General features: G+C 34.1%; 1 protein-coding gene across 1 annotated transcript in view; it reads left to right on the top strand.

Moving 5' to 3' along the window:
- The first annotated feature begins 9649 nt into the window (after positions 1-9649).
- The window catches only part of LOC150106512 (uncharacterized), a 317654-nt gene continuing 300254 nt past the window's right edge, over positions 9650-27049 (top strand). Inside the window, exon 1 of the mRNA XM_090393017.1 lies at positions 9650-10005. The gene's annotated coding sequence lies outside the window, so the exon portion shown is untranslated. The remainder of the gene's footprint in view (positions 10006-27049) is intronic.

Genomic DNA, 27049 nt, shown 5'->3' with positions numbered 1-27049 from the left:
ATCTCCGAAAACTATAGAATATATTAACGAAATCATTCTCCTTTTATTCAGCAATCTTTTAAAATTCACTTAAAATGTTTCAAATTAGTTTTAGGATCTGAATTGTTTGAGTTACCTGTTAAATTTAGAGAAAGTATATTTTTAATTTATTCGAAATATAATTTAATTATAATTTAAGAATAAATATAATTTATTCTTAATATTTTGAATTAAAAAACGCTGCATACTACATCGTTCATTTGTATACTTTCATTTCTGTTACCTCCTCCCGATCTCGTAGTAACTGACAGGCTAGGGCAGTGGTTCTTAACCTTTTCGAAGTCACGGAACACTTTTGATTATAAAAAAATTTGGGGAACACCAAGAGCATTAGGGTCATAAAACTAACAATTAAAATATGCATGGACTTGCTTTTTATAAAAATGGAACTTATTTTAATGCGATACTTGAGCTTGTCGGCTTTCAGCAATATCAAGTCTAATATGTGATATAGCTACCCTCATCTCCTTGTCTATATTAGTAAGTCTTTCACGCGTTTTAGTTATATGGGTTAATATTGAGAAACCGAGCTCACACGTATACGCTATTGAAAACTGTAACAAAATTTTCAGTGGAGAGAACTGGGTATTCGGCTTGGACACAAAAATCCAAACTTCCTCAAGAGTTTTTCAGAGAATTTCATTTTTAAAGTACGAGCCGATTGTTCTTCTTCTTCTTGTAACGAAAATTCACAACTCGATGTATTAACTGTGCCAAATTGATTTCGTATCCAGTCATAATTGTGTGTATTTAAGGAAGGAAAGTAACTTGAAATCTTTTCTTCCAATATTGTTAATTGTTCTGTTATAACTGAAGTAATTCCCTCGACATTTGTATTCATTTTTATTCGACAATTATACTCAGAACTGTGTCATGTGACGTTCTTTCACCGGCGGAACACTTCTAACCAGTTCGCGGAACACCAGTGTTCCGGGGGAACGTGATATGACATGGAATCTTATTCTCTTGTTAAAATAAAACTGCATTTCACATTTCTGTGACCGTTATTTTTGTACTGTAATAATGCCCGCAAGCCGGCCTTCTTCAACAAGATCGATTGGCCTTCTAACACTCAAGTTATTTGTAACATCAATATACAGATATTGAATAGAAGGTCATGAATTTGTAGGGTATATGTTGTCTGTCTAAAACCACACAATAATGAATAATATACTGTATTTACGAGGTACTAGGTTTGTGTGTGTGTGTGTGTGTGTGTGTGTGTGTGTGTGTGTATACACGCGCATGCACGCCCTAAAATAACGCCTTCTTTTTTTTTTTCCTTTCTATTTTATTAATTCAGAGAACATTTGTTGAGTAAATTGAACTCGAAGGCAGAACGTTTGAAAGCAATAGCATGCGTCATGCCGCTATGTTACGAACACCACCTTACATTTTGACCATAAAATAAGTCTCGAAAAAACTACTAATGCCATAGCTTCACTTATACATTCCACAAATTTAAAAACAAAATAAACATTCCTGCTTTTTTATTATTATATAGTGGATAGATTTTTCTCTATATATGCAGTCAACGGGCTTTTCTAGAATCTCACTTTGACATTGATATTTGCGAAATTTCAATTCATTGGTCTCTGTTTGGTTTCTGTATTATCTAACTTTTAACCTGCCTATTCACTATAGTCTTTTAGTTAGTGGAATTGATATAAATATCTAAACTGACCACTGGGCAGACTTTTAATTGCAATTAGCTTGGGCATGACACAATGATTTTGGTGTATGGCAAGGATGTTCACACGAAAGTACAAAATGCATTGTTCAAACTGTTCGAAGTATTTCATAACGATCACCGATTTGTTTCTCTTGCGTGTTGGATAAATGAAAGGTAATAATCGAGATATTAAGGATATAAGATGTGAACAAGGTAATGGAAATGTTTGAGATGGCAACGTGTTTTGAGAGTGTATTAGAGAAACAGCGCTGCTCCTGACGTGGATGTTTAATGAAAATCCACTCATTCATCAGGAAATATGCTAATAAATGGGGAAACAGTGAATGATAGCGCCACTGCACAGAGGGAGTTCTAAGATAAAGAAAACGAATTATAGACTTCGTTTCTGAAGTAGTGTTTAAGAAGGGGTTGAGAAATTGTGTCAGAAAAACCACAATGCTTGACGGTTTCTGTTATTCTTATTAAAATATTATATTCTTATAATATTCTGTAAAGAATATTATAAGAATATTATATTCTTATAATATTCTTTACAGAATATTATAAGAATATAATATTCTGTAAAGAATAGCAAAATGTCATGGAGATATTGTTTTCTTAATTAGTTTACATTTTCTAATACTGCAATTGAGCGGTAGATTCAAATATTGTTTTGATTTTGCTAAGATTTTTTGACAATTGTTGTAATCAAAGGTTTTAAAGAACAGTAGTTGCCATTTTAACTTAGTTAAAAAGAGAATGGATACTAGAGTAATGGTTGGATAAGATATTGGTTGTCTAATCAGTAACAACGAATTGCGTATAAGAAGAATGCTCAATATACAGAGAAGTGACACCTGAGGTACCCATAGGGTTTTTGTGTTTGTTTCATGGTTGGAATCATTAACATAAGTTTGACTGATGTCGAGTACAGTATACTCAATTATTTTGAGTATAATGTAAGCTTGAGGCAGATAATAAGGGAAAGTGATGTAATAACTTTGAATAGTTGAATGAGTGGTTCACTGTTATTAAATATAAGGTGGGATTGGAATTTGAAATACAAAGTTGCTTTGGGAAATAAATGAAGGAAGTACAGAATGTAGTTACTGGTGACAGATTTAGGAGCATTTCTGTAGTTCATTCGGTTTCGAATATATCCTTCAGACGGAAAGACCTAGGTTTGAATCTGTCATTATCAGGGCTTTTCAGTTGATGAGTTATCTGGTCTTATATGGAGATTGGAGTGTTTGTCTTCCCAGGAAACTCGAGTTTTTCATCCCCTATTTAGGCAAATTGACCAGACTGATATAAGGTTCATTTATTCTGCCTGACCGAGAGCGCACACACACAATTTACTTACAGAGTACACTTGTAGGTATTGAACTAACCCTCTTATCTCTTATGGTTACGAATCCAAGATATTTGGAAGGTCGTGGGCGTTTAATAGCCTATAAGAACCACCGATGACGCTAGTAGTGGTGGACAGATTTGATTATTTACCAATGCTCAAACGACATTCTGCACTACTTTTGAGCAGGTTTGATTTCTAAGATTTCTGGGAAAGAGAACAAACTTTAGTACAAGTCTGGAGACGAATGATTCTCTCAATATCGCAACTACAGAATGAGGCTTATCAAGATTAAGTGAAAACAATATGAATTATACATTTGTATGGAAGAAAAACGTGTTTGTGTTGTGTGACGAAATTATTTGCAGAATGGAGGAGAAAGGTAGAAACAGCATGCAGTCATCCTTGAAGTTTTATAAGTGCATGATATTCAAGCATGTCAGCAAGATTTTTTTGAATGCAGAGTTATTGTCGAGTAGAATATATTTCCAGAGGGTAAGGTGAGTGTAAATTCTTTGGATGAATTTGCACTCACCTTTCGGATATAATTTGATTAGAACGAATGACCAATTCCTACCAAATTTCCTCGTTTTGTTTAAGTTCATGGAAACGTGTGTGTGTGTGTGTGTGTGTGTGTGTGTGTGTGTGTGTGTGTGTGTGTGTGTGTGTTATATATATATATATGTATGTATATATATACACGAGTATATAATAGCAATATGAATGAATGTACCAAGAATGCAATTGGAATGCATTATGCAAATATTGGCTTATAATATCTGCATAAAGGTCATTTCGATATTGTATGGGGAACGAGGAGTATATGAGAAGTCAGGCTTCTTGCTCTTCTGGTGTGCGTGTGTGTGTGTGTGTAAAGAACACCCACGAAATTACTTCATACGCAAACTTTTATTTGCATATCTTTACGGATACAATATGGATGCACTCATTTATAAGCATATTTATAAGCTCTGTATTACTTAAAACTTAGTATTTCTTACCTGACTCCCATTGACGAGACCTCAATAAAGGTCGAAACCGGTCTGGGTAGTGGCCCCTTGCCTTTAATACATAGCATCATACATCTCCTCCAGGAGATGTGCTTTGCATTATGGGTAAATATTAAGAATAGTGATCAGAGCTTAATCTACCTTTACCACGAGTTGTCTTGACTTGCAACACTTGCAGGCGCAAACTTGACTGACTTGTCTGTTTGCTTACTTGGAAAATGGAGTAAAAAAAACCCAGGTTTATATTTAAAATAGCTTGGTATCTTTAACATGGATGCACTCAATTAACCAGGTTATCTCACTTATCCAATCCCCAGGCTTCGTGGAACACGATAATTAAGGAAAGGTTATCATTATTCCTCTAAGCCAGTCTCAAGCCAGAAGGTCGGGTAAGATGGGTGGGTAATTGGTAGATCGGATAATTAAGATTATTTTAGTGTGATATGTATATGTTTATTTCTTTATCACAGTAATCCTGCACTCTTAATTTGAAATCATTTTGATAAATGACTAATTAGATTCTGTTTTGTATTCAACTTTATTTTTGAAATATAAGTTGTTGCATTTCTAATATGAACATTTTTCTAAGAAAATGAAACACTCCCCACCTCATAGTGGATATAGTTTCAAAATTGCCATCTTAAAGCAGGTGGATTTAGACTACGGTGAGGTTGGGATGGGGGTTAGTGATTAGGAAATGTTTCTTAAGTATTTTTTAACGTTTCTTGTTTGATTAATATAATTTACTTCAAATTTTCATTTAATATTTATTTCAAATTTTAGTTCTCATAAATGGCGTAATTGTGATTATATAAGTAATTAAATAAAATAAGAGTTGTTATATCAGTTATTATATCTGGCATTATACTCGATAACTAATTATACTAATTAGTTTCTTCAAATGTGATAAAAGTATCCGGCTTTGTTTGGTATTTTATTCATTTATTTTTAAATGAGTTAATCTAACGGTTTTTGAAGAATTATTCTTTTTTTTCACTTTTCAGATTTCAGTATAATTTTTAAATTAGAACTTGGAATTTTTAAACTTAGATTGAAGGTATTTTTCCTTTTTCGCGATCAGAATCTTATTAGATTTTCATTAGAATGGACATAAAACAAGGCACAATTTTTCCAGCTTGACAATCTTTGTTCTTGTCATTAAGGATGAAAACGTTCTGTGCGATGTATCTCAGTAATGCAGCGTATGCGTTTATTGATGCTGATGTGCATCAACAGTGTATTTAAAATTTTTCTTTCAGTTGCGAGCATAAATAGATTCTCCCATATCTGGGTTCTTGCTTTAGTTACATACTGAAGAAATCATATCTCAAGTCGACATAGACGTTCGAATGTTTGTCCTTGTGGTTTATTGACTGACATAGCGAATGTTGAATGAATAGGAAACTGCAACAGTCATCAACTGGTATTAATGGAATTCTTAGTATCAATATCTCTTTTACTGCAAGTCGAAATAATTGCTTCAATTTAGGTTTGCTTATCTGCGTTATACATCATCTTATTAAATTGTAGTCTTGAAGATATCTTAATATAATAAAAGGAAAAAAAATGACAGTACAAAGATACGTCTGCGGTACAAAATAATAATAGAAAGTAGATATCTAAGCGAAGTGAGTAGTAACCTGATCTTGTTAAAGTGAAGCATATGCGTATACTTAATTTAAATCTTTTTGTCAATAAACATAATACAGATTGAGATTTTTGCATGACCTGCTAGTTGTACTTTTTAACATTAAGTATCTTTTAGCTTGATCATGAACTCCAGAAGACAGTTATGATTACTTATCATACGTGATTGTGGTGTAAGGTATAGGACGAAAGGAGTTTCTTACACATCTGTGCATAATTTTTATTTTGAAAAGTCCAAAGGGCTTATCACGAAAGGAAATCACATAACGAACAACCACTGAGAAATATGTGTTCCTCAGTTTCCATATAAGAATATGTTAATTCCAGAATTTCTTGTTCTAATTTCCTATCATCCCGACTCATGAGAGGCTGCCAAACCTATAACACGACAGTACTACGTGTGAGCAAGTGGTTAAGGAGAAGGAAGGAACTTTGTTAATGTGTTTCATGAACAGTTAGAGGCTGTAGTTCTCGAAGAAATCAGTGTGATGAAAGCTGTTTTAATGAAATGAAAGAGGAGGATGAAAAGTTGGTTGGGTAAGTTTGAGACTGAAGTGTATATGAATAGCGATTAACAGTGGTTCATGTTTTTACACGCTTCAAAAAACATACAGAAATAACGACGAGTAAGGTAGGAGCAGCGGGATGAAAATACTTATGATACAGAATCAGTGTCTTCGAGAAAGTGATGTGTCCGAGAGACGGGGGGGGTGAAGGAGATCTCCTTGTGACTTCCCTAATGATCCACTTCCCTTTTGATAAGCAATATTAGAAAATAAAGATAGTATAAAATATAGAATAGTGATACATTTTAAAATAATTTAATTTAAATTTTAAATCTTGTATTTGCAGGTATAAGTCCTCCATAATGTACTCAATTATAATGATATAAGATACTTACTAGTCATTTAAGAATGGCAAAATTCTAGATTTTGTTAGTTATATATGAATCCCACCGACAAAAGGCTGTTAGCCTATCATGCATTAATATTAGTTCGGAGGCTTTTAAATGATCCCCCAACCCATGAAAGATAAACCTATAATACATTAGTGCTGCTGAAGGCTAAAGGTTTATTTTCTATATTTTTGTTTTTATTAATTTTGTATTTTTTATTTCCTAATAATCCGGAAACACTGCACGAGAGACCAAAAATGAACTTTTTCAAGCAACTTCTGGTTTCCAGTAAGCGGGGAAGTGGTCTCTCACCGAGCGATGAAATTCAACTCGCACCTAAAGACACATTCACGCCCACCGCGGGATTCAAACACGCAGCTTGTCGATTGAAGAGCGGATAAGCTGATCACTCAGCTAGTTAAGTAATCGGAAATTCTGCTCTACAAACTAAAAATAGAACATTTTTTTCAAACTGTGTCAGTTTTTCTATAAGTGGAGTGATTGTGTTACACCAAACAATGACAGAAGACATTCACAAAACATTTATATCCACGATTGACTTAAACCAACCTGGCCAGCATTAATGTGTTAATTATTATGATTATTTGGTAGATTGCTGTTCTATTAACCAGCATATTTCGTAGTCATCAAGCTTCCTATTTCTCTGCTGAAGTAATAAGGTTTTCAGATGATTTTTTAAGTTCAATAGTTTGAAATTGAAACTTGTAGATTTAGATGGTTGATTTGTTTTTCCTTTCAATAAATGGCAATTCACTTTGTTGCATTTCTAGTATTTTTTTAGGTAGCCAATAAGACACATTTTATTCGTTTTGTCGAATTGTTAATTTTTCAGGATGAAGCTAGATAAGTAGTGATCTCGGGTGTCGAGAGACAAATTCATCGATTTTTTTATACTTAAATGCAAGAACTACTAGACATACACCGACAGCCTTTCTTCTATCGTGTAAACAGCTATGGAGCCGACCTTTTGAAAAAGAACCTTGATGTATTCAAAATAAAGAAACATGCTGTCACTTCCATGAAAGGAAACGCCAGTCAAACACACTTTTTTGTGGAAAGACCAACTGGACGAAATCATCTTACATAAATGGATATCGATCTGTGTAATAGAATTGAAAGTGTAGCTCTAAAGCAGAGCAATTCTAAACGAAATTCATGATTTAATTCTAATTTATAACTATAATATTTGTAATTGTTTTAAAATTATAAATATTATAAGTGTTATAAATTATAACATTTATCATTTTTATAATCAAAATTATCAATGACAATTAGAATACCTTTTCTGAAACATTTGAAGAATATGAAAGAGATAAAATATCGATTTATAGGGATTTATAAATAACGTTTAATAACTTGAATATTTTTCCTCTTAGGGTATTATCAGTGAATAAAGAATGGATAATGCTATATTTAATTTAGTTATTACTGACTTGTAAATGCCCAACTGCAATCACTGTGCTAAATGTCACTTTATTGTTCCTTTCTCTCCTCTCTTCTGTGATACCCGTCTAAGAAGAGGGGGCGATATCAGAATTGTTAAATGTGATTTATACAATCACAGATGCGTTAAACATGAAATAGCATGCGTTTGAAAAAATCTAACGGATTCATAAAGTGTTCAATGATATCAGTGATATTAATATTCACATGGGAAATGAAACTGCTTTTAAGTGGATTTATTCAAGACCTTGAAAAAAATGTTTTGCATGCTTTTAAACTAATAGTGCTAATTTTGTTGAATTCAAAGGGTGTCGAGAGACAAAAGAGACACGTTTAATTTACTTGGTTTTAATCATTAATCTTGATGTTAACGTTCAGGATTTTTTTCCATTGGGAGACTAAAGTTTTTTCCCTACTGCGAAGTAGACAAACTAGTGGAAGAATACATGGGTGAAAGACGATAATAAGACATTTCATTGTCCTAGCTCTTTAAAATATTCAGCTATATCCTATCTTATAAGGTTTACAAATTTTTTTTTTTTTGAGTTCTTAGCTATTTATTATATAATAGGTATACTCAAATGTGCAATTCTTGTAATTTATATCTTGTTTTTCACCACTCTTCAGCTCCCTTTTTAAAATATTTCATCAAAATAAATCAAGCATATCTGTTAAAAGTATTAGTAGTAGTTGTCTATTAGTGTTCTCTACGGAAAAAGTTGTGTGTTTCAGGTTTCAAGAAAAACGTTTTTTAATGTATAGATATAATTGAGTTTATTAAGCACAGTAAAAGCTCTTTATTGTTGATTGAATAATTAAAAGTAAATTGCTAAAACAGCCGTTTATTATTATAGTTGTATTAGGAATGCTAAGAATAAAGTAACAAGAAGTATGAGGCACTGAGCACGAATATATAAAACTGATATATTTACAATTAAACAGTTTAAATCCTAATGGTAAGTAAGCTCTAATAAATTAGAAATATTATACAGTTCTATTCTTTTATCATATTCATACCATTGGCAACCATTGTTTTTATTTTAAACATGAGTGGTTACTGCTGCAAAGATCTTTTCCATCATTCGGCTTTTACTAACCTAAAAAATTGCAGATGGAAACTCTTTAGATAAATAGAGATTAGAGAGCTTTCTTTTCTACTTATTTCCTTGCTTTTTTCCCTTTAATTACAGTGGTTTGACAATTCTGTTGTTTCGTTGAATTTCGACTAAGAAAAAAAAAATCCAAGATTTTACGAATAAAATCAAGGCTAGTAAATACCAATTACTTCTCCCTTTTGTGTTCGTAGTCATTAACATGTAGCAAATATTGTACGTTTGTGCCTTCATTACCTGATGCTCCTTCCGCTCAACAAAATCTTCATTACCGGCAACGATAGTCGCATAGAATACCAAGAAGCGAACTCCTATGGATACATAACTGGCGCACTTAGAGAGAAACACGCTAGTGAAGAGATGTTGATCCTTCTCTCCCCGTAGGTGGCAGTGGTGTCGAACTCTTTGCATGCGCCTCTCTTCGTTTCGCCGGTCACTTTTAGCGGGATAAGTGCGGGGAGAGCATCAATGCACTGCAGCATCGGAAAGAATTTATACTTGAGCTTCTTCTCTCTACATTTCGCTACTTGTGATAGCATTTTTTTAAAAATTCCGTACTCGGGAGATCCTGTGGGAGAACAACCGCGTAATTCAGATAACAGAACTAGCACTGGAACTCAAGGCTCGTAAAATAATTTTAGATTCGGTTAACATATCCTGGAATGTACTCATAAATATAAGGGAAACTGAGATGCTGCTTCTACTTCAATCGGCTGATGCTAACCAAAATATGTTAGTTTTGGATGACTATGTACATTGCAGATAAATTGAATTCATACATGGATCTTTCCCCTAATGAATACTTTAAAAGAAAGGTAAGTCTATTTTAATCTAGGTATATTATTAGCTTATTTGACATATCGTGTTCTTATGTTTTATGTATTGAATACATTTGTCTGTAATAACAAAACAAATGTATTCAATGATTAAAACAGAATGTGTGATTGTCGGTGAGCCTTTATCAAAAATGATACTCAAGAATAAGTTACTTGTTTCGATATAAATTATACTTATTCTTTAAGATGTTCCTCGTTTCTTCTACTCTTAAACTGATTCTTGAATTCCTAAGCCACAATGCAGCTCTTCAGTTAGCAATTTTAAAGTGATTATTCTGAAAAAGCTATAATAGTATAGTTCTTTATATTTCTTCTAAAAACTTCAAGAATTTGATTCAGGCCCATTAATTATCCGTACATTTCTTACGCTTTCTACAAGTTAACGAACTTGTCAAAAGAAGAAATTGCATTATATATCTTGTAATGTTAAACTAAAGAAATATCAATGCAATATTTTAAGAATATTCTTTGTATCTTATTCATAACTAAGTCTTTCGTAATCAAGTGTGCAATTGGGTAGTTCTGATTTGCAGTGCCACAGTTTTTGTCAACATTTCTATGAAAGCAAAATAACACAGTGATTTATGTATATCTTCTTTTTAGTAACAGTTGTTAAATTGTTGAATGATTTATAAAAGAAATTTTATTCGCTGTAACTTGAACAGAATACTGTAATGCTATTAGGATACTTCGGTATCATATAGCATGAAGTATATTTGATTTATTGTAGACTTTGGTAATACATGTGTATGCTATGCGAATTTTGCGTCCTACAGTTGCAAAGTATACAAAGATTTCTTTGATATTAATGTTTTCAAATATATTTTATTAATTTTATCTCATTTTTTGACTTTTTTAGCATAGTATTTGATTCTTTTTATGTTATATTCTGCTTTTCTATTTTTCTTCTTATTGTTTGTTTCCTTTTAATTTACATAAACTTACTATTATGCGGCATTCTCTTAAATCTATGAACACAAGCTCTCCACCGTACTTATATATTCACATAGTGGAACTGAAATAAAAAACGAAAATGTAATTGTATTTCTAGTAAGTTATTATGCGACTGGTGGATATGACCGGCATAATCTTTTTGATTAAATGCCCATGTGTGTATTTGTAAATTTGCATCTTGTGTAATCAAGTAAATATGTATTTTCATTTAAAACATGCTCTCATAAATCTTATGAAATATGTCACAACCAAACTGAAAGTCTGTTAAGTACTCAAAAGTAGAAAAATCACCTTCATTTACTTTCATTTTACTTAATTTACTTTGAAAAGAAACGATTTATGTATATACGAAAGTAATACATGTGCACATAAACGTATTATTATTAGTTGCTTCCTATACAAAGTAAATGATATTCTTTAACTTCGACTTTAACTGTGAGTTGCATCGAACGAGAGGTTTTATTAGTTCTATGTAAAATAATTGTTTGCTTTAAAATATCATTGTTTTCTAAACTCTCCTTCACATCATTGATTTTCATAAAAAAATGAAAACATTCAGTCTTTTCTACCCAACTGTTTTCCGTTAAGTTGCTGTCACTAGGAATTTTCAATGTCTTAGTATGCATCTTTGCTTGTTAAGTTGCTCTTTTGTGTTCATTGATCAAGAAATGCAGTAATCTTCAGTATGATTGATTATATGGTATTGCACTATTATGTTATGACGTACATGTTCTGTAATTTATTAAGTTGGATTTAAATCAACTACTGGAATGTCCCATCGAAAATTGTAATTGCCTGTGATATTATGATATAATCTTATAACAATTTCTACCGTTACGCAGTATTTTCTGCCTTGGGTCTCTCGCCATATTTTCCAGTCTCACTAGACACAAAGATAAACGTTATGGTTGGCATCATTTACCGCTGTGCATTAGATGCAGTGGTACGTCAATACTAAGCGATTATCTTTATTGTGTGTGTATGTGCGTGTGAGAGATAAGAACCACTGGTAGTTATCTAAATTACATTGGAAGTTATAGAGGAAGTATAATGCATGCCATTTCAGTTACATTCTTATTTCTGATAGTAGTATTAACAAAAGTAAAATGTAGGAAAATCACTACGCTAAAGTCCGAACATCTAAACCGATTTAGGTTTATTCTTTATTTAAACATATTTCATTTTTTCCCGTCCGATTTTGAGTTTAAAAAAGTAGGTACACGTATAGGACAGTATAGCAGCTTTGCTGATGTTATAATTTTCACGACTGGACAATGGCAATGACACATTTCGTTAATTTCACAAACGCTCATAAATGAAGATCGAGCACCAACAGGAAAGACCAAGTAACGCAATGATTGTAAAATCATAAAAAGTTCATTTCGTAATCACATTCTTATCTAGTGATTACATCACTCATTATCACACTTGATAGTGTTGTGGTAATGACTGAGGTGGCGCAAATGGTTTCGACGATGCCCTTTGGCTAGAAAGACTTAGGTTCGAATACCGTGTAAGACTCAAAGAACTATTATTAGGGATATTCAGTTGAAGTCGGATTTTCTGGTCTCATACGACGGTGAAAGGGTTTTCCTCCCGGAAACTAGAGTTTTTCATCTCGGAAAACAGGAAAACTGACAAGAAGAGCACACGCAACTGATAGCCATGCACCACTATGCAGATAAGATTACCCCCCCCAATTAGAGCACTAAGTTTTCAAGCAAGCCAAATTACCCTGGCGGTGACAGACATTGCGCCTAACACACAAAGGAAAATGGGGAATATCATGTCGGTGATAGTGAATGCTAACTAGTGGTGGTACTTTTGAAAAAAAGTACGTTTTGAAAAAACGTACGAATCTGCCAAACCATTAAACGCGTTTTTATTAAAATGCGTCCTGTGTTTTGACTTTGACTGTAGACGAGTTTTTTTTTTATTCTCTAATTTTGACACAACGATTAGTCCAATAGAAGCCATCAGTATCAAATGTTATTAATTTACACATCTAGTACGGATTTATTTGTATAAGTTCGAATCGTTTTGTCAATAAAAATGAAACGGATTGAAACTGAAATTTGACTCACATGGTTATCTTGTGTAACCTGAATTCTAAATTTTATTAAATTCCATTCAATCAGAACGATGCTAATGAAATATGATTTTGAATTTTGATAGATTTTCAAAATGTATGTAAAATCTTTTCAGACAGCGTCCAGAGGATGAACGGACGGACGAAACGACTTTTATAGCCGCTTACGCTTTTTGCGAAACGTATCTAGTAAAATAGGTATATTACTTTTCTTGTCCTATTAGAAATTAAACTAAAAGAATTTTGATTCTTGATTCTTTTTTAAATCACTAAATTCCATATAATGCTTAATAAAATTATACCAATTGTCTAGGCAAGATTTTATTAAAGAAGAGACAATGACCAGTGCTTTCTGAAACTACATATAAAAGGAATTGTTTCTCCTTCAGATAGATTCGCAGCTATGAGTAAAGTGGAGGTATAATTTTCTAATTTTTGGCAAAGTTAAAATCGAGCACAGAACTTACACCATTCAAACAGCAATATAAGTTTAAGAACACCAAATGGCAATAGTTGTCTACTGCTCTCGTCATCAGTAAGTCTACAGATCTAAAAAAAATCTTTGGGCTACTATCAATTTCCAAAATCTTAGGACTAAAGGTGATGATATCGCCTTTAGTCTTAATATTTTCAATTGTCAGATAAGTCATTATATAAATCCTTTAGTCTTATATGGTGATGATGATGAAGACAATACATGATATCAACTTGGTAATATCATCATCATCAGTAGTTACAACTGGCCTTTAAGAGCCGACGACTTTCTGAGTATTCCGGAATTTTGTAACCATAATTCAAAGAAAAAGTAGATAGCCTATTAGTAGACTTGTTTGTAAATTGCGTGTGTGTTCTCCTGACCATATGGCCATGCCTGATTGTGGAATGAAGAACCCGAGTTTCTAGGAGAGAGAGAGAAAGCACTGCCCCAACTGTATGAGACTGGCTACCTCACCTTCAGTTGAAAAACCCTCATAAAATGTTCGTGTCTCCGACCAGATTCGAAATGCAGCTGTTTCCATCCGAAGGACATCTTCGAAACTGTCCTACGGAGGCTCAATATCGCTGTTTTTAAGACTTGATTTTTAGTTCAAATTTAAACTTGAGAATATTCTGAAATTGATTGGGAATAAAAAAAAAAATAACGAGCCAAAATCCCGTCATGAAAATACATGAGATGTTAGTGTGGCTTTGGAATTCTTATGAGGCCAATATATTTAATTGTGCACGTGGTATCTTCCAGTTGTTCCTGTTATGTGGGAATAAATTTAAGCTTTTCCGAGAAAGGGAATGTTTCCTGCCATCTCATTATTGAGACTAGCTAACTTGCCTTCAAAAGTCTCTATAAAAGTTCCTCTTGTCTTGAAAAGATTCGAAGCCTGCTTTTCTAGTGGAAGAATAAATGTTGCGACGTGCTCACGGCTCTACTCACAAGATAATTTAATGTATGAGTGATTGATGTAAGAAGCAAAATTTTGAATTAATTCAAACTCTCAGCTGGCCGTTAAGCGGAGAAGTTATTCAATAGGTTTTTGAAGCCAGTGTTCCAACAAGTTATATCGAAGCACGGCATTTTTGAAGTGTCATTTATAAAAAAAATCAGTAATGACCTTTGAATATTATATTTAGTTTAATTTATTTTATATATATATATATATGTGTGTGTGTGTGTGTGTGTGTCAGAGAGAGAGAGAGAGAGGAAGGGAGTTTCAGTAAGTTCCCCTAACATGATTTTGCTACTATTTACCGTTGAAATGTAGATGAATAAAAAATTGTGACATGCTAGTAAAATTCATAAATGCTGTATTAACGATGATGCTTTAGTATTGGCATAAAGAATTGAAGTCAACCATAACTTTAATAAAGTGAATTACTTTTCTAATTTGTTGGCTGAGAGTATTTCTTTGGGTTATTTATGGAATATCATTTTAAGTAAACAATTACATGTGTACATTATATGCCCAAATTTCTATCTACAGTTCTGAGTCATACATTTACACTTCTTATTTTTGAGCAGTGTATTTATATCTCATTAGAATATTTTATGTGGTTTCTTTATTTTCACATTCTGTTTTATATGTAACTATGGGATATAACTAATGTGTGTCATCAAAAAGAGCTAATAACATGGACGTTATTAGCTCTTTTTTTGTTTTTAATACTGTATGCATATATTTGATGTGTGATACGTTACGACGTATTTGATATGTAAATTTGGTGTGTTGGTCTGGAATTCGTTGAGTTTACCTAGATAGTTGTCACGTGTCAAGGTAGGCTGTAATGTATTATTCACTGTGCCTCCGCTGGACATGGCGAAATGGCTAATGATTTTATTGAAGTTATACTTTTTCCTTCCCTACACACTTTGAAGAATCGTAAAGTTCGTAAACATGTTATTTGTGACTTTCAAGAAAATGTCAAACCATTCTTCACCTCTTAATAAACGTTATGTTTATGCAAACATCAATTGTGTGCTTTAGATCACTCGGAATATTTAAATCATTCAAGAATATTATGTAACAAACTTCGTTTTTTTTAGAAATAAATCGTTTTAATAAGCAATTCGTTTATAGAAATCTCATTCATAATGCGTTTCTATACACACACATTTCTAGAAGCGGTTCCTTCTGCTATATTTGTTATTCTAATTGCTTTCCTCCCCTCCTCCTTATCTCCATATCGGTATCATTCTTCTAGTTAAGGCAATATGGTAACATAAAAGTGAGAGCGAGGCTTTTCTCAACAATGTGTAAGCATCTACAATCTCGTATTGGTGGATAGTTTCAGCTTTCAATGCAATTTACTATTTAGTTTTGTGAAGTTATCTCTGTTTTAGTTTAAATCAGTCTGTTTTTGTCCCAAAATTAAACGAAACGATTCAGAATGACAACACAATACATACAGTCACTAACAAAAACAAAGGGATTCCATATTCATAGGCCTCAAACTGGCTCTTAGCTCAGTTGTGGTAATAAATCGACAGAAAAGAATTCTATGTGTGCATTGTTTTTTGTCTGTTGGTGAGCAAAACTGATTAATTAAATCGAGAAAGACGAACTAGTTTTTATAACATGCTGTTTCGATAGTGAAAATCATGCGGGCTTCCGAGTATTGTCTGACTTCTTTCCTGTTGATAAGGCTGAGAACATGAAACGTCCTTGTTTAATTTTAGTGTTGCACGTTCATTATGAAATTCTCCCAACAACTTTTGTTAATCAACATCTTTTCTGTTCAGCTAAAGTGGGAAACATTATGAAAGAACTGAAACATATACTCTTGATCCACTTACAAAAATTTCAAACCTCAGTTTAGGAATACATAAATAACTCTTTACTGTTTGAAAAAAAAAAAACTGTACTGTTCACAACTCAGTTAGATTATACCGAGTTTTCCCGTCTTGCTCTTTTTATCGAGACCACTAGAAAGCGAACCTTCATTTTCTTCAACACGAGTCAAAGCCCTTCTGACCCATTTATTTGGCACCGGAATAAGATGTTAGCTATTTCATCCACTTTGTCCGTGAACTCTCACTTCAAGGTTTTCCAATACGTAGTTGGAGTCCATCCAAAAAGGTTTTAAAGTTATTTCGCACCTTTTAGTGGGTTTTTCACTCTGATTTTCTTACTGCTTTTCTCTCTTTAATAGAATTGTAAAATGTGTAAAATTCTAAATTCACTTTTATAATTTTTATCCCTACTTATCTTTTGGTATGTTTTCTAAAACATATATTTGATACTCTGATATATGCACACACACGCGCGCATTCACAAACTTTTTACACTTGTCTGCTTGTTTCGTTTTGTGTGATTAAAGATTTAATCACACAAAAATAAAACTGCCAGCTAGAATTCCTCTAGCTGGCAGTTTTATTTTTTATTTTTAATATAGAATGGTATTTATACTAATATACTTTATACCGTTATCTGTATCTTTAGTTTTAATTACGTAATGTGTCTGTATAAAGTAGATTAAGCTTGTCACGAAGAATGATTGAGATCTGGAATAGACTTGTTAGTGCTTTGGTAACTGAATGAGATTAGACAAAGAAAGAATAAAATTGTTTTTATTCCAATCTTAAAATTTGTTGCGTTTATTATATATATATATTGGTCAACCTCAATGAACTGATACCACTCTTCTCGAACTCTTCAATATGCGAGGTATGATTATTTTAAGTGGTAAATATTTTACGTCTCCCTTCAGGCCTCCAATAAGCACCATTGGAGCTTATTGGAGGCCTGAAGTGGCTCTAAAATGCCACGTTCGATCACAGGGTTTCCGGATCATCTAATTCTTAACTCGCTGTAGTAATAATAGTAATAATGTGTTATAGGCTTACAATCATTCGTGTGTTAGATTTACATTAAATAAATTCTCAAAGTGCCTATTTTCCAGTATGCCAATGATGGAATATGAAGTGAACATCGAATCGTTTTTGTAGTATAATCGTATTCTATTTTAAGCATGCTTGCTTTCAGCGACAAAATTACGTCTGTATTTGTATGTGTCACTGAATTGTTCTAGTATTTGAATTCTGTAATGTCGGTCAAAGGGTACCAAAGCAGTCTAAAATATGTAATCTCTTCATGGCTTTGCAGTCACTGAATTGTTCTAGTATTTGAATTCTGTAATGTCGGTCAAAGGGTACCAAAGCAGTCTAAAATATGTAATCTCTTCATGGCTTTGCAGTCCCCTTTACTTTGGCTTCCAAAGCGATTGCCTCGCTTATACCTGATTTGCTGATCTGAAACTATTTTCCGTTTTCAAAATGTATCAATCTGTTAAAAAAAAAAAAAAGACGTGAAATGTTCCCATTTTACATTATTATGCGCTTACTTTCTGTGAGCTGGTAAGTACTCTAAAGAAACTCAGTTAATTAAATTAACACGTAAATTATGTTTATTATTTTCTGTTCGAATTTTCTTATCCAAAAATTTGTTGCATGCACAAAAATCCTTTGGGTAATGTCTTAGTGAAACATATATATACGAATAACACTCGACCACGTTTATGCAATGTGATCGCGAAATTAAATGTGGAATTCTGAGATGAGAGCTACAAAGAATTTGTATGATACAGATAATGCTGAGAACACCAGGAGGCAGGGGAAACGACTTCCGTTTCGCCTATAAATAAAACAGTACATTTGTTAAGTAGGATTGCCTCATAATATCAGAAGATAATATATACACCAAAATTATTAAACGAAGTGGTTTAAGAAGAAAAGAAGTTTTATTACATAGATTTTCTTATGGTAATGAAACAAAATATTTATATTCAGACAAATATATTCCAGCATGTGTTGAGTAACTTAAAATGTGGAAGAACTGCCAAAAGTCGATATTCTGAGAAAAATTTGATTTGGGAAATGATTTCTTAGACTGCTTAACAGATCCTTAAAACTAGACATCCCAGCATACTGAGCTGTAGCATTGCATATAGAAACGTTGAAAAGTTACTGATAGAATATTTCATGGTCTATATACGAAGGATTTTTTGTATGTTAATGAAAATACATTTCTTAGCATGAGATTCAATAAAAATCCATCCAGTAAGGTTCAGTCAGTTTTGAAATTTCCAAACCAAAGGAGATTTCACTGGCTTATCTTCAATTAAAATAGTGTTTATTTCTTTATTGATCACTCAGGCAGACAGCATTTGAAGACTTTGCTTGAACCAGATGAATGGTTCCGATATTACCATTTCTTCAACAGAATAAGAACAATAAAGCTGGGTATTTTCCAAACAGTATTATAAATAATGAAATACCACAATCCCTCGTTGTGTCATATTTACTTGAAATTTCTGTTAGGATCACTTCGATATGTGTTGGAAAAATAGTGGCTAGTGGTTTGTACTTTGGCACAAGGTTCATTAATGATATCGGCAACAATAAAAACACAATGAGTTTGGTGCGTTTCCTACAAGGAGAGAAACCTCTCTTTATTTGGTACCATTGGATTAGAAAGACCCAGGTTCAGATCCCTTCCAGACCCGAAGATCTTTTATGAGAGATTTTCAACTGAAAGTAAGATAGCCGGTCTCATACGATGGGGGCGGGGGACTGGCCAGATAACATACACAATTAACAAGCATAATATACTGGTTTCATAAACTTAGTTGCTCATCTATAATTCCATACGACAATAACTCTACTCTGGCAAGGGAACCTTCAACATAGTCATGTGGAGCCTGCCGTTTTTCTGCTTCAGAGCCTATCAAATAATACTCCAATTCAGAACTTTTTGCTGGAACACCAACTAAGCGTCAGAAAATATGACAGAGTATGGATTTTTTTTGTTGTCTTCGGAGTACTCTGAAGTTCCAGCACTCAATCTACTGCAATCTGACGGGCGAAGTGAAGTTTGGGGAGGATCCTACGTACATCACCTGAATTAAGACGCTCGGTTTGATTATTGGAAATTACGACAGGGGCAACTAGAGCTGTTGGGTCATGGTATTGAGTCTGCTAACTGCATGTGTTCATCTATCCGGTTTGCCTTTTTCAAGATTAAAAAGAGTTTCTAGGAGAAAAAACTCGCTCATATTTTGTTCTTGCCCTAGATTAGATGTATTCATCCTGCCAAAGGTCACCGTCACTATCACGTAGAAAGTCGACGTGTGAACATATTTAATTTACATTACGAACATTTAAGATTCATAATTCATAATTCCTACTCGTTCTCCGCGGATGGAGCTGCGCCTATAGAATAAATAACGGCAGACGATGCGCCACATATTATGCAGTGTATGTGGATTTATCAACCAACTTAGGTTGATAAAGAATCTGGGTGACATAAAAATTGATTGTAAAGGAATAATTGTTTTAAGATTCTGTCACCCACTAAAAGATATCAACTCGAAAAACATTGTCGCTGATTATTTTGAAGAATATTTTTTCTCACGAAAGACTTCTGCATTGACTGAGTTTTTCCTGTTGATTAAATTTTTGATATTGTCATAGACTGTTTTGGGTCGACAAAATGTACTGACTGGTTATCGCAATAGGCATAAACTGTGCTATGAAACTGAAGTCATTTGCTTTCCGTTTAAATAACAGCCAATTGAACCACGCTCCTAAATCTGCTTTAGAAATAGCACAGTTAAATTCAGCAGAACCGAAAAATATCTTAGAGGGACTCACAGATCCCTGAGCTTGAAAGATCACTTGACAGAGGGTTCTGAAAAATTCAAACTTCGCAATAACTTCTTGAAGAAAGTAGCAGGCATCATCCTAAGGTGGAGATGCCAGCACCTTACGTTCAACAGATTTGGCATTATTGTATTCCTTAACAGAATACTTTGTTCCAGTGTGGCTTAATAGTGCTCACAGCTGGCTGGTCGAAGCTCATCTCCTGACAAAGCCACGAAATCTACCTCTGGAGCAATACGATTAACACCAAATAATGCTTAGTGGCCTAATGATTAGTATTCTTGCTATTTTTCAATTAGAGAGAAAAAGAGCCTTAGGGAAGGTGCGAAATAAAATTATTGAAAATAGCAACTTGTAGGTACAAGAAGACATCTTCCACAACTATTTGATATTTAAAAATAGATGACCTCTATTGACAACCTCTTCGGAATCATAAGGACTTTGATATCATATTATCCTGGAAACTTTACTTGCAGGAAAACACCTATGTGTTGTTATTTCCTGGTCCAACTACCAGACTTAAGTATAAAGTGCTTTGATTTCTATGATATCCAATGCCTACACCTTATCGGATGAGGACAAGCATGAGAGATGCAAACCGATGTCCTACAAATGGAAATGGACTGACTCACCATACAGTGATTGTGGCAATTTATCCAGAAAGACTATATAGTCCCTAATGATACTATCCATATCGTTAGGGATTACCTTTTTTATACACTTATCCTGGAACTTCCATGGACTTTTTTGTTAAACCCGAAGCCTTGAATTAAAACATAGATGATCAACTCCGATGCTTTTTTGTAAGCGTTTCCACCTGTTTATTCTCATGTGACGTTTGATGCGAGGAAAGGAAAAAAAAACAGGAACTGCTATTTTTCGTCCAACAACGAAGTGCATTCAGAAAATATCTTACTTTCGAAATATGATTGGTAAACATTGTACACGCAGCGGATATCGAGGAATTTCCAGTTATTTTTGGCATGCATAATACGTAGACAGCTATTTTACTTATCTTGTTTTTTTGTGATTTAAGAAAATCATGTAATAAATTTAGCGATTTTTTGCAATATGATGCATCCATTTTAAAGTGTAAAATTTAATTTGCTGAAAACACGAACTCGCCGACATCATTTTCACCAACAGTGTAAATCACTCAGTCATGCAAATCTATCATTTATAGCGAATCTGTTTGTGTGGCCCAGTACACATCACAAGTAGTAAATCAAAAAAAAAAAAAAAAAAAGGAAGCCTTCGCATCTGCTCTAGATATTCGTTTTTTTTTTTAACAGTTTGATTATTCCACCTATAAAGTTCACACTCAATTATGACGAAAATGAAATTTTTTCTTCTATAAAGGAACTAATATGCTTTTTATTTCCTTCATTAAGCTAAAATTGTACAGCTTTCTATCTTTCCTCCAATGAGTAGATCTTTTCGGTTTTTTTTTGATTCAGCATGTAGTCAAACTAGATGGTATTACTTGTTGACTGACTGATATGTTCTTTGTTCTCAGATGCCTTATCGACGTCTGCTTCGTATTCATTTTTTTAAATATCAGGAGTGTCAGCTTCAACAGCACCCTATTGAAATACACCCTTCCTATGAATGTCTGAAAGATGCACATTCAGGTTGTATTTTAAAGATTATACACTCGAACTTTATATTAGTCTTATAGACGTGTTGTACGTTAGAGAATGTTTGTTGGATTCTACATAGCAAGTTTCCTGGGAGAGAATAGACTGATCATAGGCTGTGAATACGAGTAGACTAAATACCTTGTCAGCTAAGAGCACAGGCGCGTCATTTAGCGCTTGCTTGTCCCTCATTTCTATCCCGTATACTTCGTGTTATCCTTTCACAAACGCCGCAAATATATATATATATGTTTATATATATATAGAATATAGAAATGTAGAAATATATATATATATATTTCTACATTGCATTGAAGCACACTGGTGTCCAAACCATAAGAACGAATATTGTTTCTGAAGATTACAGCCCCCAAATTCAGACGAATCAGCTTGTAAAGTCCGACCACATAAGTGAGAGCTCTCGTTTGCAGACTGCCAAGAAGCGTCAATTCATGTTGAAAGGGGAAAAAAAGTAAGGCGATGAACGAACTGGTCAACAACACGCAAAATCACGTGATTTATAGGTAAAAATTTCCAACTGTTATACAAACAAAATAGTTACCACTTTAAAAACTACAATGATCATAAAAGAGAAGTTAACTTCCCGACGTGTAATAATAAACAACTCATCCCACAGTACGGATTGATTACCCTATTATCGGAATGGATTCTCCTTCTGTTGACATGCGCAGAAGTGTCGAAGGGTCTCGTATCTGTGTGTGTACTATAGCAATTTGTATAATAGACGAGTTCCAATAGAAAGCGGATACGGATTCAAATTTTAGAATACAGCGCAAAGGGCCACGTGGTAGCACTCAAAAGGCAAAAGGCTGCGCTAAGCGAATTGGTTTGAAGGAAGCTCTTTTCGTGAAGGAATAAAGTTGCAAACTTGGGTGTCTTGTAATGTCTCAAAGACACCTAGATGATTTCACGCGGAGAGAATTATTGGAAATCTTATTAGGTAGACAACTGCTTCGCCTATTTTGTTTCTTTATGATTTAAGAAAATCATCTAAATTTTGTGATTTTCTGCTTGTAATATGATGCATCCATTTTAAACTGTAACATCTAATATGCTGAAAAAATGAACTCGCCGACATCACTTTCGCAAAATTACTAATATTGTCCGAACATTTGGAATCTTACATTGTGTTATATCCAATTTCTTGGCAGCGTTTCAAACCAATAGAATGTGCTGCAGACGTTTGCTAAGAAGTCGCCCTTGCTTTACCACGGAGTTATGAAGACAAGATGTTTGGTTGTAACAGCAAAACATAATCGACACACAGCGGCAGGTCAGCTTGCAAGTCGGCTCCATTCAATTACAGGTACGCGGATATCTCGACAAACTGTGGTAAAACGTCTGTGAAGAGTAAGCCTATACGCCCGAAGACCTAGTCTGCGTCACTTTATTTACAGCTCATCGCAGAGCACGTTTTCAGTGGTGTTGTATCCATAAAAATTGGGCAAGACACCAATAAGCTAATATACTCTTTAGATGAGTCGTTTTAGTCTTTCCTCCAATTCTAGACCACACTTGATCTGGTGTGAAAGTGGTACTGCTTATCATCGCGAGAATATTCTTGAAAGGGATAGATACGGCGGTGCTGGTGTGGGGAGGTATTATGCTTAATGAACGTACCGGGTTATAAACGTTCTGGAAAAAGGAGTGAACGATATTGCAACGAAGTTTTTCAAAATCATGTTCGAATGTTCCGTGGTTCTGTTAGGATAAGAATTCATTATTATTATTATTATTATGAGAGACCTGCAGGGAGTCAGGGACTCATCGAGAGAGGCCACATACTACACACACACACACACACACACACACACACACACACCAGCTATCACACTTATTTTTGAATTCATTCACACCGCTTGCACTCACAACGTTCAGTGGCAATGCATTCCATTCACGCACCATCCTATGAGAGAGAAATTTAACCCTTACCCCATTCTTAGCGGTATTCACTCTCAGCTTCCAAGGATGCCCTCTTGTCCTTTCCCCATCCTCCATGAAATGAAAAATTCCATCAATTGAAATCCTTTATGACCCTTTCAGAAGTTTGAAAGTCTCAATCATATCACCTCTCTTTCTCCTGTTTGATAGTGTCTGCAGTCTATACATTCTCAACCTGTCTTTATAATCAATATTCCACAATCCTGATATCATTGTTAACACTCTCCTCTCTCCAATATATCAGAATCACAACGACGGAAACCACGAGACCAGACCCGCGCACAATAGTCCAAGTGAGGTCTTATCAAGGCCTTGTAGAGAGTCAAAATGACATCATTATCTTTACATGTAAACGTTCGTTTCAGCATTGCAATTATCTTTTTAGTTACAATCTTTGCTACATGGCCCCTGAACTTCAACTTCCTATCTGCTAACACTCCAAGATCCCTAGCCTCATCAGTTTTTTCCAGCATAATTCCATCAATTCCATCGACATTGGATATCTCATCACGCCGAAGTGAATGAGTTTACATTTATTGACATTGAACTGACATCAATTTTCCCATGCCCACAATTCCAGCCTATTCAAATCGTTCTGCAAATATTGCGTATCAGCAGAATTCCTGATTACCCTACCTAACTACCTACCTACCTATCTTTACATCATCAGCAAATAGCTGTATGTCATTTGTCAAATCCTTCCCAATATCATTAATGTACAGATTGAATAACAGTGGACCAAGCACTGATCCTTGTGGTACACCAGCTGTTATCTTAAATCTTGCAGACTCACATTCCCTTCGCCCCATATACCACTTTTTGATATCTGTCAGTCAGCTATCCTCTTATCCACGCTAATATTCTATAATCCAAACCTATATTCTCCAATTTATGCAACAGCGTCATGCTGTATTCTGTCAAAAGCCTTAACAAAATCCAAACGTATCATGGTGTATCCATTCTCCTTGTCTAATTCAATACCATTTGGTTATAGAATGTTAGAAAGTTTATAAAACATGACCTTCTCTTAGTAAACCCTTGTTGCTCATTGCAAAGTAGAGATTCACCATTATCTCATTTCTGAATGCGAGCCCTAACCAATTTTTCCAAAATATTCACCACCACTCCTAAGATACCAATTGGTCGATAGTTGGATACTCGGTCTTTGTACCACCCTTGTGCGGTGGAATTACCATACATTTTTTCCACTGCTGCGGAATCTTCCCTGTTCTGAGACTCATATTCAACAGCCTGGTCAAAGGAATAGCCAGTTCATCTGAACATTCTTTTAGCACACGTCCCTCTCGATACCAAACGCATTGAGGTGTAAGTCCTCCCCTCTTATACAAATCCAATCTTCTCTGAAACTCACTCCACACATCCAAAAATTCGTATCCATTCCTAGTGATGCAAACTGTGCAAAGATGTCTGCATGTATAAGGCACTAGAGAAGAATAAAGATCTGCAAGTTGTCCAACTGTGTCATGGAGACTACACACAAGAGTACACAAAAGAACATGCAGGTAGATTATTATGTCTGTACACGAATGACAATTCGTGGACAATTTATGAATGACAATGCCACACCATACACGAGCAGTGGAGATACTTCTGGAGACTGAAGATATTAATTGAATCGGGTGGCAGCACGCTCTTCATATCCCAACCGTATAGAACACGTGTGGGACGCAATAGGGAGACACATTGCTGCTCAAAATTCCCCTCCAGAAAAAAAACAAGACTTCTCCTTGCTCTAAAGGAGAAGTGGGCCAATTTGCCTCAAGAACTCATGAATCATTTGGTGTTAAGCATGATAACGTTGTGAAAGCTGCATCGCAGTTCAAGGGTGGACATATTCCATACTGAAATGTCTCTCCACATAGTTTTCTCTAAGCACTGTAAATTAATTTCTTAACTACGTCCTTAGGAAATTTGTAACTTTTGCCAAAAACGTATCGCAACTTACTTTGTGCGAAATTTATAACATATTTTTGTGTAATATAATTTATTATTAATTTATTAGTATGCTAGCAATAAATTTATGTTGACATTTGGCTGTAGTCATGAAAATTAAATTCTTTCATATACAGGTAAAAATGTAGTTCGTCTTTAACTTTTGGACGCCAGTGAATTTCTTGGTATATTAAAAAAAATTGAGCTTTCCACATGATAACAGTGAAGGTTCCCTTGTTCGTGTTACATCAGTTAGTCAAACAAATCGGCAGTCCAACTGCTACATATTCAATCAGGATTTAATATTTCAGTCAAATGTATGTTATCACTTTTTCTGTGTGCAGGAAAACCAAACTGTGAAGAGCAGTTTTACTACAACAGCTAATTTTACCAGCCAACATCCAGTTTTACCAGAGGCTTCATGAAGCTTTAGGGCTCTAATATCTTTTGGATGTTTTCTTCTTGTTCTGATTATTCAGGCACTCTCAGTATGAATTTTAATGTAAAATACTTAAGAAAAAAAATCTCAACATCAATAATCCTTCCTTGGTTAAGCAGTGTTGAATTTTATTCTTTTTTCCATTAAATATTTACTAAATTCGACATACTTGGAGTCTTTTAAAGTTCTTTCTTTCTTGGAAATAAGTATTCATGTTTAATTTATTTAGTACAGGGCTGCATAATCGCTGACATATAAATATCTTGAAAAACATATTCTAAAGATTGCTAACCGGAATAAAATAAAACCTTTTTATGATTCATATTTTATTTTTATTACATACTTGTTCATATCGTGCGAAAAAAATGCTCGTCTGACCCAGATTTCTGCCTTTAGCCCTTATTGGTTGCGTATGGAGTGGAAGGGAAAATCTTGCACTACACACTGACTTGCATATTTTTCAGGATTGATGCGAAGATAGATTAAAAGATATAAAACAAGCAGACTAGAGTAGAATAGAATGTTTCCAGTAAACGTATAAAATATTAAGCCCTTCGTAACCATAATTGTTACACCCTTAATCCAGAACAACCCCCAAATCCTATTTAAATTCGAGTTTTGGAACATAATTTGACAACTTTCTTTGTTATAGCCTTTCCATTATGAATCGACTTTTGTAGAGGATTTTGGCTTTGTTTTGTTGACTGGTAAGACCGAGTTGTCAGATTCTCTTAGCAAATCATCTAAGTATTTGTATCTAAGTATGTGTAAATTCGTGAGCTATCTAGGTCGGTTACTAATTTTATGAAACACTATCTCTTTTTTTTAAGTTGATGAGG

Source organism: Typopeltis vanoorti, chromosome 5, assembly GCF_054136105.1.
Source record: "Typopeltis vanoorti isolate ZY-2024b chromosome 5, IOZ_Tvanoo_1.0, whole genome shotgun sequence".
NCBI classification, from domain to species: domain Eukaryota; kingdom Metazoa; phylum Arthropoda; class Arachnida; order Uropygi; family Thelyphonidae; genus Typopeltis; species Typopeltis vanoorti.
Note: the sequence above shows the minus strand (reverse complement) of the source record. Positions and strands in the feature narration are given on the sequence as shown.